Source organism: Staurois parvus, unplaced genomic scaffold (assembly GCF_062004578.1).
Source record: "Staurois parvus isolate SC_StPar_1 unplaced genomic scaffold, SC_StPar_1.0 ptg000095l, whole genome shotgun sequence".
In the NCBI taxonomy this organism is placed as follows: Eukaryota; Metazoa; Chordata; class Amphibia; order Anura; family Ranidae; genus Staurois; species Staurois parvus.
In genome coordinates this window covers 2,075,606-2,089,044 of record NW_028317891.1, presented here as the reverse complement: position 1 = coordinate 2,089,044, position 13,439 = coordinate 2,075,606, and positions in this window count along the sequence as shown.

Genomic DNA, 13,439 nt, shown 5'->3' with positions numbered 1-13,439 from the left:
TAGCAGTGGTGTAAAGCAAGCCACCACTGGACTCTAGAGCAGTGGAGACATGTTCTCTGGAGTGACCAATCACACTTCTCTGTCCTGCAATCCGATGGACATGTCTGGGTTTGGCGGTTGTCAGGAGAACGGTACTTGCCTGACTCCATTGTGCCAAGTGTAATGTTTGGTGGAGGGGGGATTATGGTGTGGGGTTGTTTTTCAGGGGTTGGGCTTGGCCCCCTAGTTCCAGTGAAGGGAGCTCTTAAGGCATCCGAAGACATTCTGGACAATTTCATGCTCCCAACTTTGTGGGAAGAGTTTGGGGATGGCCCCTTCCTGTTCCAACATGACTGCCCACCAGTGCACAAAGCAAGGTCCATAAAGACATGGAGGAGCCAGTTTGGGGTGGAGGAACTTGACTGGCCTGCACAGAGTCCTGACCTCAACCCCACAGAACACCTTTGGGATGAATTAGAGCGGAGACTGTGAGCCAGGCCTCCTCCCCCGACATCAGTGCCTGACCTGACAAATGTGCTTCTGGAAGAATGGTCCAACCTTCCCATAGACACCCTCCTAAACCTTGTGGACGGCCTTCCCAGAAGAGTTGAAGCTGTTACAGCTGCAAAGGGCGGGGCCAACTCAATATTGAACCCTACGGACTAATGCAGGCCATAGATGGGTCGAAAATCGGCCGATTTTCGGATCGTTAGTGGGCGATTTGGTCGGCCGTTTTTCGGGATTTTGGCCGTTTTTTTTCGGTAAAGTTGGGATAAAAATGGAGGAAGGAGAAGGAGAAGGAGGAGGAGAATTCCAGTCCAGCAAAAAGTGTCTCTGCAGAGAGCTCCGCTATTTCTGACAGTTCTCTGACAGTTCCTTGAGATTTACAGTGGTTGCAACAATGTATCTATTTGTTTCTGTATAAAAACATCTGTATCCTAAATGGAAACAAATAGATACAATGTTGCAACCGCTGTAAATGTCAAGGAACTGTCAGAGAACTGTCAGAAATAGCGGAGCTCTCTGCAGGGACACTTTTTGCCGGCTGTAGAGGGGATGAAAAATCGGCAGATTTTTTTTACCATTGATGGTAACGTCGGCCACTTGAACGACCGAATTTTCGTTTTTTTAAAAGAAAAATCTGCCGTTTTTCTCCCCATCTATGGCCTGCATAAGACTGGGAGGCCATTAAAGGTCATGTGTGTGAAAAGGCAGGCATCCCAATACTTTTGGCAATACAGCGTATATTGTGCCATCCATTTGTTGAGTACATAGAACAATTCATGTATATTTTTTCAGCCAGCAGGATATTAGCCAAATAGTAGCCACATAATCCAGCAACAAGAAAAAACAAACAAAGTATATATGGTCTTCCATTCACATTATTCTATATGCTTTCAAATAATTTTTTATTTTTATATAATGTTTATTTATGGTTTACAAGTACAAAAAAAGTATGATCAAAGACAGTCATGTCGCATAACAGAGCAACTAAAAGACTACACAAGTCAGTACATCATATAACACCTCAAGGCATAGATCAGATGCATAATAGTTCAAGTAAGAAAAGAAGAAAGAACTTTAAGTGTTACTAAACCTGGTATCCCCGGACCCTGCATTCACTATATCCGGTCTCCCCGGACACTGCATTCACTATATCCGGTCTCCCCGGACCCTGCATTCACTATATCCGGTCTCCCCGGACACTGCATTCACTATATCCGGTCTCCCCGGACACTGCATTCACTATATCCGGTCTCCCCAGACCCTGCATTCACTATATCCGGTCTCCCCAGACCCTGCATTCACTATATCCGGTCTCCCCGGACCCTGCATTCACTATATCTGGTCTCCCCGGACCCCGCATTCACTATATCCGGTCTCCCCGGACCCCGCATTCACTATATCTGGTCTCCCCGGACCCCGCATTCACTATATCCGGTCTCCCCGGACCCCGCATTCACTATATCTGGTCTCCCCGGACCCCGCATTCACTATATCTGGTCTCCCCGGACCCCGCATTCACTATATCTGGTCTCCCCGGACCCCGCATTCACTATATCTGGTCTCCCCGGACCCCGCATTCACTATATCTGGTCTCCCCGGACCCCGCATTCACTATATCTGGTCTCCCCGGACACCGCATTCACTATATCTGGTCTCCCCGGACCCTGCATTCACTATATCCGGTCTCCCCGAACCCTGAATTCACTATATCTGGTCTCCCAGACCCTGAATTCACTATATCTGGTCTCCCAGACCCTGCATTCACTATATCCGGTGCCTGAGCAGATTGTTTAATCTTGGGGTCTGCCAAAGTAAGAAGGGCAACATTTACACTGGGAAAGACAGCATTGGACCCGGAGGTATAGTGCCTTCAAGTAGCCCATAAATATTTTTTTTATTTTAAAATAACATTAATGTATTTTTTAAATCTAACATCCTAGTAAAATAAAACGCAGAGAATGTAGGTCAGGATTTCTCAACCAGGGTTCCTGTAGTGGTTTCTAGGGGTTCCTTGAGCAATTATGCCTCTCAGATAAGTTCCCGCTGACACCATTGATCTTTTTAGCTATCTCTAAGGGGTAAGTTCTTCCCACTGACCCCCAATGTAAGGGACATTCTTCCCACTGATTCCAATGTAAGGAACATTCTTCCCACTGACACCAATGTAGGGGGTATTCTTCCCACTGATCACCAATGTAAGGAACATTCTTCCCACTGATCACCAATGTAAGGGTCATTCTTCCCACTGACACCAATGTAAGGATCACTCTTCCCACTGACCACCAATGTAAGGATCATTCTTCCCACTGACCACCAATGTAAGGATCATTCTTCCCACTGACCACCAATGTAAGGAGCATTCTTCCCACTGATCACCAATGTAAGGGACATTCTTCCCACTGGCCACCAATGTAAGGGACATTCTTCCCACTGGCCACCAATGTAAGGGACATTCTTCCCACTGGCCACCAATGTAAGGGACATTCTTCCCACTGGCCACCAATGTAAGGGACATTCTTCCCACTGGCCACCAATGTAAGGGACATTCTTCCCACTGGCCACCAATGTAAGGGACATTCTTCCCACTGACCACCAATGTAAGGATTATTCTTCCCAATGACCACCAATGTAAGGATCATTCTTCCCACTGACCACCAATGTAAGGGACATTCTTCCCACTGACCACCAATGTAAGGGACATTCTTCCCACTGACCACCAATGTAAGGATCATTCTTCTCACTGACCATCACACTAATATATCATGAGTTGTAGATATAGTAATATTTAGCAGGGGTTCCATGAGACTGAAAACTAATTTCAAGGGTTCCTCTGCATTGGAAAGGTTGAGAAAAGCTGATATAGGCTGTGACTGTGGATCACCTCAAATGACAATATCCAAGACTCCAGGAAAATAGATTAGCCATAAGTTATACACAGTGCCGGGACAAGGTAATTCAGCGCCCATGGCAAAGACCCCAAACTGCACCCCCTTCACCGGGTTCATTATATGCAAGTTTAGGGGTTCCTATGCCCAGCAGTCACTTTCTTGTCAATATCAGTGCCACTGTCACTACTCCTGTCTAGAAGGAAGGTGCCCTCATCCCTACAGCAAACCATTGTGCCCAGATCAGCCGCCTCTTCTGCCCACCCCTTGTCCCGGCCCTGGTTATACAAATCATTCCTTTACCCCCCCCCCCCCAGGGTCCATGGTACATCCAGAACCCCTAGTTTACAAGTCAGATACAGGGACATATTTTCTCAAGTGCATACAGCTGTTTCAGGCATGTTGGCGCCACCATCAGTGCATTGCGTGGAGACCTTGGCTTCTATGCAGTATGGCTTAAGGTCACACAAGAAAGTATAATCAGGGAGGCTTAAGATTGCAAAAAAAAGAAACAAGGAAGACAATACAAATTTGTAAAACCATTTGGGATGACACCTTCATAGAAGTGAATATCAAAATCAATACCGGAATAGCATGATACAAAAGGAAAGGAAAGTGATAACCAGGGGAGGACTGACAACTCATGGGGCCCCCGGGCAATAGGGGATAATGGGGCCCCTGTGTCCTTGCCCAAACTCAAAAAAGCCTATGAAAAAGGTACCAGGGGCATCTCATGGGGCCCCCTACTGACCCCGGGCCCTCGGGCAGTGCCCGAGTTTCTAAATGGTCAGTCCGCCCCTGGTCCTAACTGCTAAAGCTTGAGGGCAAGGTTGCTCAACAAGGAATCACATTCTGAAGGGTTGAACAGAAATTAAAGTGAAAGTCCAGTCAAACCTAGATTTTTATCGAGAATAGATTTGGAGACCATTAGAACCACTCTTCTTTTCGATATATTGTGCAAAGGTTTTAGGCAGGTGTTAAAAAAATGCAATAAATTAAAATTTTAGAAATAGAAGTGTTAATAGTTTATTTCTTTAAAAGTTAACAAAATGGAAATTAAAGGACGCCTTGTGGGAAGGTGAAACGCGTTGACATGACGTCCCGTTCAGACCCTGTACGTGTGACGTAACTTCCGGTGAGTGGAACACACGCTGATGCGGCATTCTGCGGCCATCTTTAGTGTGGGCAAAGAGGTCTGATTCCACAATTTTGCCAGTTCTTCACTGCCGAAGCTGTTCAATCGTGTCTGCCTAGCTGGAATTGTTAGAGGGGCTATAGAAACAAGTTTGAGGAGTCCTGATTTATATACAAAAAGGCTTTTCATTCAGTTTGAAAATGTGAGTGCCTTTGGAGCATCACTTGAGTATTAAATAGTTTTTAACAGTATTACACTATTTTGGTATTTTTGTCTTTTGCATCTTTTTCATCCATCCATCCATGAGAATGCATTTGAGGTAAATTGAGAAATCATGAGCGAAGGGTTGAGTGTAACAAGCTAGTCATAAAGTACCCCTATCCATCCATCCGTCCATCAAGGAGTGAGAGCTTGGAGGAAGATAAGGGTGGATTACCATCTGTGATTTAGGAGATCAAATTATCCTATGAAAATTGGTGCTTAACCTCCCTGGCGGTATTCCCGAGTGTAGCTCGGGGTAAAATGTCAGTGCCAAAAGCGGTAACCCCCCCAAGCTACACTCGGCTTACCATGCGGCTCTGCATTGGGAGTCCCTGCAGAGCTTACCTTGTCCTGCGCTCCCGCGATGTCCCCCCTGCAGCGTCCCCGGCCATCTCCTCCGGCCGATGCCGGCATCCGGCTTCTGTGTTCCGGTCCCTGTGACGTCGGGACGTACGGGCGCCGTCGGCGGCGGGAAATTTGAAACTTTAAAAAAAATGTCAGTTTTTTCCAAACAAATTTTACATAGTAAAACATTGCTGTTTCAACCCATTTCACATACATTTTGTTCCGAGTGCTTTGTCCGGCGCCCTGCCTGCATTTTTACTGTTCTTTCTGCCTGGAAACTGAGAAACGTCCATGGCGTCCAAAAAGCGTCCCTTTAGGTCAGACGCGGTTTTAGACCGGCTAGAGAACAGCGATAGTAAATCATAACCACTTGCAGAATTGAGTGATAATGATTCGTGGGGAAAATTCCTCATCAGACACTGAAAACGATTTTGCGACCTTGCTCAGCGATATGCGAACTTGGCGCTATATTTCACATTTCAGTGTTTTTGGTTTGATTATATTATTGAAATTTATTAATATTATTATATTATTATTTATAATTATTTATTAAATTATAATTTATGATTTTGTGTTTCAAGTTTTATCATACCCGGGATGTTTACTAAACTCTTGTTCGGACAGATTTCAGTAAGTTATTCCTAAAAAATTACAGGCCTACAGTAAAAAAACTACATATTTCCATGCAAAATAATGGTACCGCTTTCAGTACCAAAAATCTGAAATAATCATACCGCCAGGGAGGTTAATTACCTTATGTGAGTGTAAGGAAGGTGTTTTTGGCATTTTTTATAAAATATATTTTTTATCGGTACATAGCAATATATCATTGGCATCTTTTTCTTTTATGTTTATCACTATATGAGGAAATATCTGGGAAGGAGAGTCTGCGGGAAATCACATAGTTATATCATCTCTGAGGACACCACTCCCCACCTGCAGGCTTGCCTTTTTGCATCTTAAAGCTATACTAGTTTGGGAACTCACAGCATTTGGTGACTATGGATAAATGAAATGCTTTTCACAGAAGATGTGAGCAAGCTGGAAAATGTATGAAGTTTGAGTAAATTATAATTTTTTTCACATTTTTTGAGACATTGGACTTTAATTTGGGACTTTCTTTGGACTTTTATATACCGTATTTTTTGCTCCATAAGACACACCTGACCATAAGACGCACCTAGGTTTTAGAGGCGAAAAACAAGAAAAAAAAAATATTCTGAACCAATGGACTGCAGACATAGTACAGGAGATGACCAGAGACTGTGGACACAGTACAGATGACTGTACAGAGACTGCAGACAGTGCAGGGAATAACCAGAGACTGCAGACAGTGCAGGGAATAACCAGAGACTGCAGACAGTACAGGAGATGACCAGAGACTGCGGACAGTACAGGAGAAGGACCAGAGACTGCAGACACAGTACAGGAGATGACCAGAGACTGCAGACAGTGCAGGGGATGACCAGAGACTGCAGACAGTGCAGGGGATGACCAGAGACTGCAGACAGTGCAGGGGATGACCAGAGACTGCAGGGGATGACCAGAGACTGCAGACAGTGCAGGGGATGACCAGAGACTGCAGACCTTTGGGGAGGGAGGGGGAGCGGGTACCTGAATTTGACAGGTACCTGCTCCCACTTCTGCGGAGTTGTCCTTCCCTCTTCTTCCAGCTCTGGCTTCTGTGACAGCCAGGTGCCCACTGCGCATGCGCGAGAAGCGCTGCGCTTTGTGAATGGCCCGGCGCCTTCTGGGACCTGTCATGTGTCCCAGAAGACACCGGACCATTCACAAAGCGAAGCACATGCACAGTGGGCACACGGCTGTCACAGAAGTCGCCGCGGGAAGACTACAGCGCTGGAGCGAGGAACAGGTAAGGCCCTGCAAGAGAGAAGAGCTGAGCGGCCGGCCCGGTATTCTGACATGGTGGCGGCAGAAATACCGGACCGGCCGCTTTATATTCGCTCCATAAGACGCACTGACATTTTCCCCCCTTTTTTGGGGGGAAAAAAAGTGCGTCTTATGGAGCGAAAAACACTGTATATTTTTTCACAGTTTTGATTATTTGTATTATTTGCTCTGTATTATTTTTATTAGTATATTTTTTGATGTTTAGTCAATCCTTGAACAGCAGCATTTAATTTTTTCCACTTATTTCCATGGCGCAATTTTTTTTTACATATTTTGAGAAGAGAAATCTAAATCAGTGTTTGGTGTGACCACCCTTTGCCTTCAAAACAGCATCAAAATCTTCTAGGTATTCTTTTTCTAGCCAGAAATGGCCAACTCTGCGTGCCTACACTTAGGAACTGAGACCAAACCATAAATATGAGGCGATATCAAAAAGTTTTGAGACTAGAAAGTTTTACAAGAAAGTACTGTATGTATCTAAGTGTCCACACTATGATCTTCAAAATAGTCCCCTTCCACAGAAATACAGCGCTCCCAGCGTTCCTGCCACTTCTGGAATGTGTCCTAGAAGTCTTTTCTAAGCGTGTCAAGCAACTTCTGCTATTGGTGCTGGTTGTTGTCAAAATGGAAACCTTTCAGCTGGATCTTCCTCCCTGAGAAAAGGGGGAAGTGCACAGGAGTCAAATCTGATAAGATGGTGGGTACGGAAGTGGACTCATTGCAGCCTGGTGATGAACTTGGCAGCAACACCGCACATGTTCAAATCCCACGTGAGGATTGCCTGGACTGTTCTGTATGACACACCGACAATGGCAGCGATGTTGAGGATTGTTCTCTGACGATCATCATGCACAAGATGCCAAATGGTTTCAACATTTTGACATTTTTGGTGGTTGAGCTCATTGAAGGTCTCTTCTTGATCTCTCGTCATCTTCAGGTTATGTTCTTCTGCTCTTGAAGTGCGTGTGCCACTCAAAACACCTCAAACGACTCATTGCGGCAATGCTGTAAACTTGGTGAATCGTGTCAAATGTCTCTGTGGCAGATTTGCCCAGCTTCATGTAGAATTTCATGTTTGCTCTTTGTTCTAATTTGCTATCCATGATGAAATAGCAGACGTGGTAACACACGTGGTCAAAATAGCACCAGTTGTACAGCTCCTGATGTACACGGGACAATGACTGTTGGCACACTGTCTTAAGAAGGTCGATGCTCCCTGTGACTGTGTGCTGCCATCTGTTGACATGTTACAAAGCTAGTCTTGAAGCGTTTTGATACCACCTTGTCTATATTAAAATGAATTTATTAATAAAACGAAAGACATCCAAACATTCGCAAACAGCTAACATAAAGGTATAAGTGAGCAATTAACCAAATGACAAAATACCAAACCACCTAATTATAGTACAATATATACAAGATGAGGACCACAGACCACAGGGAATACTGGAGATGCAGGGAAAAGGGGAATCAGGATCAAGTGGAGCTAGGGTTGGACTGACAACTCAAGGGGCCCCCCCGGGCAATAGGGGATCATGGGGCCCCTGTGTCCTTGCCCAAACTCAAAAAAGCCTATGAAAAAGGTACCAGGGGCATCTCATGGGGCCCCCTACTGACCCCGAGCCCTTGAGCAGTGCCCGAGTTTCCAAATGGTCAGTCCGCCCATGAGTGGAGCAGATATAAGAAGCAGAGTACAGGATGCAAGGCAAGAGCAAGATCAGGAGCAGGATAAATGGCAAGCAGCATCTGACTTAACACAGCAATCAAAACACTGATGCGAAGTGTACTAGCAGAGGAGAGACTAAATACCCTCCCAGCAACCAGCATCAAGTGGAGACACCCGCTGGTGGACACTGGAGCTACAACTTTCAGCTGTGGGAAGCACAGTGCCACCAGCTGGTGACCCAGGTCCTGACAAGGGGAGTGTCAGGGATGTGGTTATGACCAGAAGTGTGTGGACTAACACAGGGAAACGCAGGCTTCAGATATAGTAAATAATATAATTTATTGAGACTAACAATGTGCACTAACTGCAGTGCACCAAACCCCAAGCTAACACAAATACATACAACAAGGTGAAACAAACCCAAACCTAAATTGATATAGATACACAGGTACATACACATATAGAGCACAACGTAGTCAGGCAGGCCGGGTCGATAACTATCTGGCAGGTAGGTACAGGAGGAGCAGGCGGAGAGAATGGTCAGGGTCACAAGCCAGGGATCAAACAGGAGAAGTCAGCAGAGGTCAGGATCAGGCAGGGTCGGCAACAAGTCAGGCACAAACAGGAACAGGAACAGGAATGCAGGTTACAAGATACAGGGGCCCATGGAAAAAACACACACCAAGGCCCTGACTGTGAGTCTGGCCATTCCTTAAATACAACCCCTGCAATCAGCTTCAGGTGTTTTGGCTGACTGCAGGGGTGAGTCTCTGATTGCTGAGAGCACCCGCTGGCCAGCCCTTGTACTGCAGCCCACAAGGCAGGTGAGTCCCGCCATTATTGGCAAGTCCATTCCTGACAGGGAGTGTGTCTATCCACTCCACTCAAGTATCAGATTACACTCAGCTCTCTGCTGTATGCTGTGCAATGTGTGACATCATATCCCTTCTGAAGTTCAGAAATTCTGTGTAAATGCTGGACTTTGAACGGCTATAGAGAAGAGAAGACTGCAGATAACTAGGTGTTACTTATGTATGATGATCTCCTTTATCTCTGTGTTTCCTGAGTTTAATCAACACATCATTTTATTGGAATCAACAAAGTAGATGTCCATTTTTTTTACTAGGTGCTCCTAACCCCACACCCAAAAACAGAGATGGAGGCATCAATAAAGACCCCGTAAGGGTTCTAACCCTTCCAAAAACTATGGAGAAAAAAAAAAGTTTTGTTTGGAGTTTCCTCCTGAACGTAACCCAAGCCGACTTCAAATGCTCCATCCTAAAAGAGCTCTGGCTCTTTACAGCCATTCCTGAGAGGCTGAAGAGCCTGCCATGTCCTCCGACAAGATACATTTGCAGCAGTGGAGATGAAAGATGAAGGAGCCTTTCTTGTGCCCTGCAGGGTATATGAATGTGAGATCGGAATCGATCTGTGAGAAATAACCAGCTGAGAGATGGGCACAGTGCAGGGGAGATGTAAGAGCACTCGGTGTCACTTACCCGCGTCTGAAAGAAGAACTGTCCGTGTTATCTTTAACAACCAGATTTCCCCTCTTTCATTTCCTAACTTGCGCAGGAAGAATTAAAGGGCAATCTAACTGATGGACTGATAGGCACACAGACGCTTTTTTTCCCCAGACACTTTGATACATGGGGTGTGCTGCAGACAAGAATTACCCCTTCGGCAAAAAATGTTGTAGTGCTGCAAAGATTTATTATACAGCACTGGCGCGTTCCTCCACATTCCCATCAGCTCCAGAGGAGCTTGCAATCTAATGTCCCCACCACAGTGACATACAGCAGGGACATTTAAAGTAGACCTAGCACCAGATATTTTTTTTTTATTACTATTTTAAGAGCAAACTTGCTCCCAGTACAATGCCTCATCTGCTTTTCTCTCCAGAAGGACAGTGCCATATTTGCTCAGGCATCATCTAAGGTCACCAACTACTTCCTAGACTAAAATGCCAGCTCAGAGTTTGGCAGTTGTTGGCTGTGTTTGCAAATGCCTGACACATATCAGCCCCTGCTGCAGCCTTTGAGCTTATGAATGGCCATTATTTATTTATTTATTTATTTCAGGTACTTATATGGCGCTGTCAATTTATGCAGCGCTTTACATATATATTGTACATTCACATCAGTCCCTGACCCTCAAGGGGCGTACAAGCTAAGGTCCCTAACTTACATTCATACATACACATACTAGGACAATTTAGACAGGATCCAGTTAACCTACCAGCATGTCTTTGGAGTGTGGGAGGAAATTGGAGTACCCGGAGGAAACCCACGCAGGCACAGGGAGAACATGCAAACTCCAGGCAGGTGGTGCCATGGTTGGGATTCGAACCAACAACCCGAGTACTGCCAGGTGGAAGTGCTAACCATTTAGCCACTGTGCTGCCCCGTAGTTACAATGTTGCAGTCTGACCAATGGGGAGAGGAAACTGAGGAAATGCTTCCTGCTGCTGACAAATGGGAAGAGGAGACTGAGGAAATGCTTCCTGCTGCTGACCAATGGGGAGAGGAGACTGAGGAAATGCTTCTTGCTGCTTGCAGCAGACTTATTACATTCTAAACATAGTCACTGGACCTCAAGGATTGGTTTTTAATGGTAAAAAGTTTTTTTTTTCCAATCCTACTGTTGCTGTAAATTGTCATGAAAGGTCCACTTTAATCTGGCAGTGCATTTATGAGTGGAAACCCAGGAAGACAATTATTATTATTCTACAGGATTTATATATTATTATTCTACAGGATTTATATATTATTATTATTATTAATATACAGGAGTATTATTATTATACAGGAGTTATATTATTATTATTATACAGGAGTTATATATTATTATTCTACAGGATTTATATATTATTATTATTAATATACAGGAGTATTATTATTATACAGGAGTTATTATTATTATTATTATTAGTATTATTATTATACAGGATTTATATAGCGCCAACATTTTGCTGAGCGCTTTACAATATAACGGGAGACAATACAGCAATAATACAGTTCAATACAAGAGGGATAGGAGGGCCCTGATCCTGGGAGCTTACAATCTATGAGACAAGGGTGAACACGCAAACTTCATACAGATCAGGTTATTGGTGGGAACTAAATCCAAGAAGTCACCATCCCAATGCTCCACCTCATAGCAAACATCTTGTATTCATTGAGAACAGTACAAGGCATTCTGTGAATGACGTCCCTAAAAAGTCAGGGACCCCCACCCCCTTTTGCTTTGCTTATTAAAGATGCCTTAGATATCTTCTTCATGCTTTATACATTTCACTCCGAAGATGAGTAAAACAGAGCAGATAGAAAAATAATAATGCTACTTTGTATCTACTGTAACTTGCATGTAAACAGTGTTTATAAACAGTTACTTTGTATCTTTTCATATCCAGTCTGAAAAATGTTTATAAACAATGTTACTTTGTATCTCTCTATTTCCAGTCGGAAAAATGTTTATAAATGTTACTTTGTATCTCTTCATCTGCTGTCTGATCAATGTATATAAACAATGTTGATTTGTATCTCACATTTGAACAATGTTTATAAACACGGTTCTGATTATTTATTTTTTTACAACAGCAGCTTTTACATTTGCTGTATCTACACAGCAAATCCCGGCTGCCAGTACAACCTCTGTAGGGTCCAGGTATCGCCTCATGCTACCAGTAGTGACACTGACCCTAGCCAAATGCAAAACTAGTAAAAAAAAGTCAGAAAAGATGAGTAGGGAAAAAATGTCAGTGGCCTCCACCTGTAAAACCATTTCTGTTTTGGGGATCGTTTCATTGTTGCCCATCTAGTGCACCTGTTGTTAATTTCATTAACACCAAAGCAGCTGAAACTGATTAACAACCTCCTCTGCTACTTACTTTACCAAATCAATATCCCAGGAGCAGAGGTGGACTGACAACTCATGGGGCCCCCGGGCAATAGGGGATCATGGGGCCCCTGTTTCCATGCCCACACTCAAACAACACCCAAAAAAGCCTATGAAAGATACCAGGGGCATCTCATGGGGCCCCCTACTGACCCCGGGCCCTCGGGAACTGCCCGAGTGCTTGAATGGTCAGTCCACCCCTGCTCAGGAGTTTCATTGACTTGATGCTAGACTCTGATTAAAAAGTGTTAATTTTTTTGAGCAGTGTATATATATATATAACCACTTGCTGACCTATGTACTGTACATGTATGACCGTCCTGTCAGCAAGAGGTTATTACAAGTCCATGGCTTCAGCTGCAGCCTTGATCTTGGTATCTTTTTTTCTCAACTTGCAACTGGCTGTTTTGTAAAAGTGATCTGGGTGACATTATAGCCACCCCATCATTTTTACAGTGCTGAGAGGGCCACTCATCATCACCACTATCACCTGCGTTGGTTCCTGGGTTTTCCCATTCCTCCAGGGTGGCTGAAAACTTAGCAATTGCCTGAGATGGCTTCTTATAGAGGAGATGGAGGAGTGTTTCTGTTATGAATGGACCTGGAAGGAATGAGGATTTCATCACTTCCAGTTTCAGAGTTGTCATTCTGTGGCTGTTTCAGTCATGGAAGCAGCTAACCAAGCACAATCTGTGCTTGAATAGCTGCTTTGGAGAGCAGGGGAGACATCAGAGGGTAGATTTACTAAAAACGGGTGCACCCAGAATCTGGTACACCTGTGCACGGTAGCCAATCAGCTTCTGACGTGATCTTGTTCAGTTCAGCTTTGGCAATAAAACCTGGAAGCTGGTTG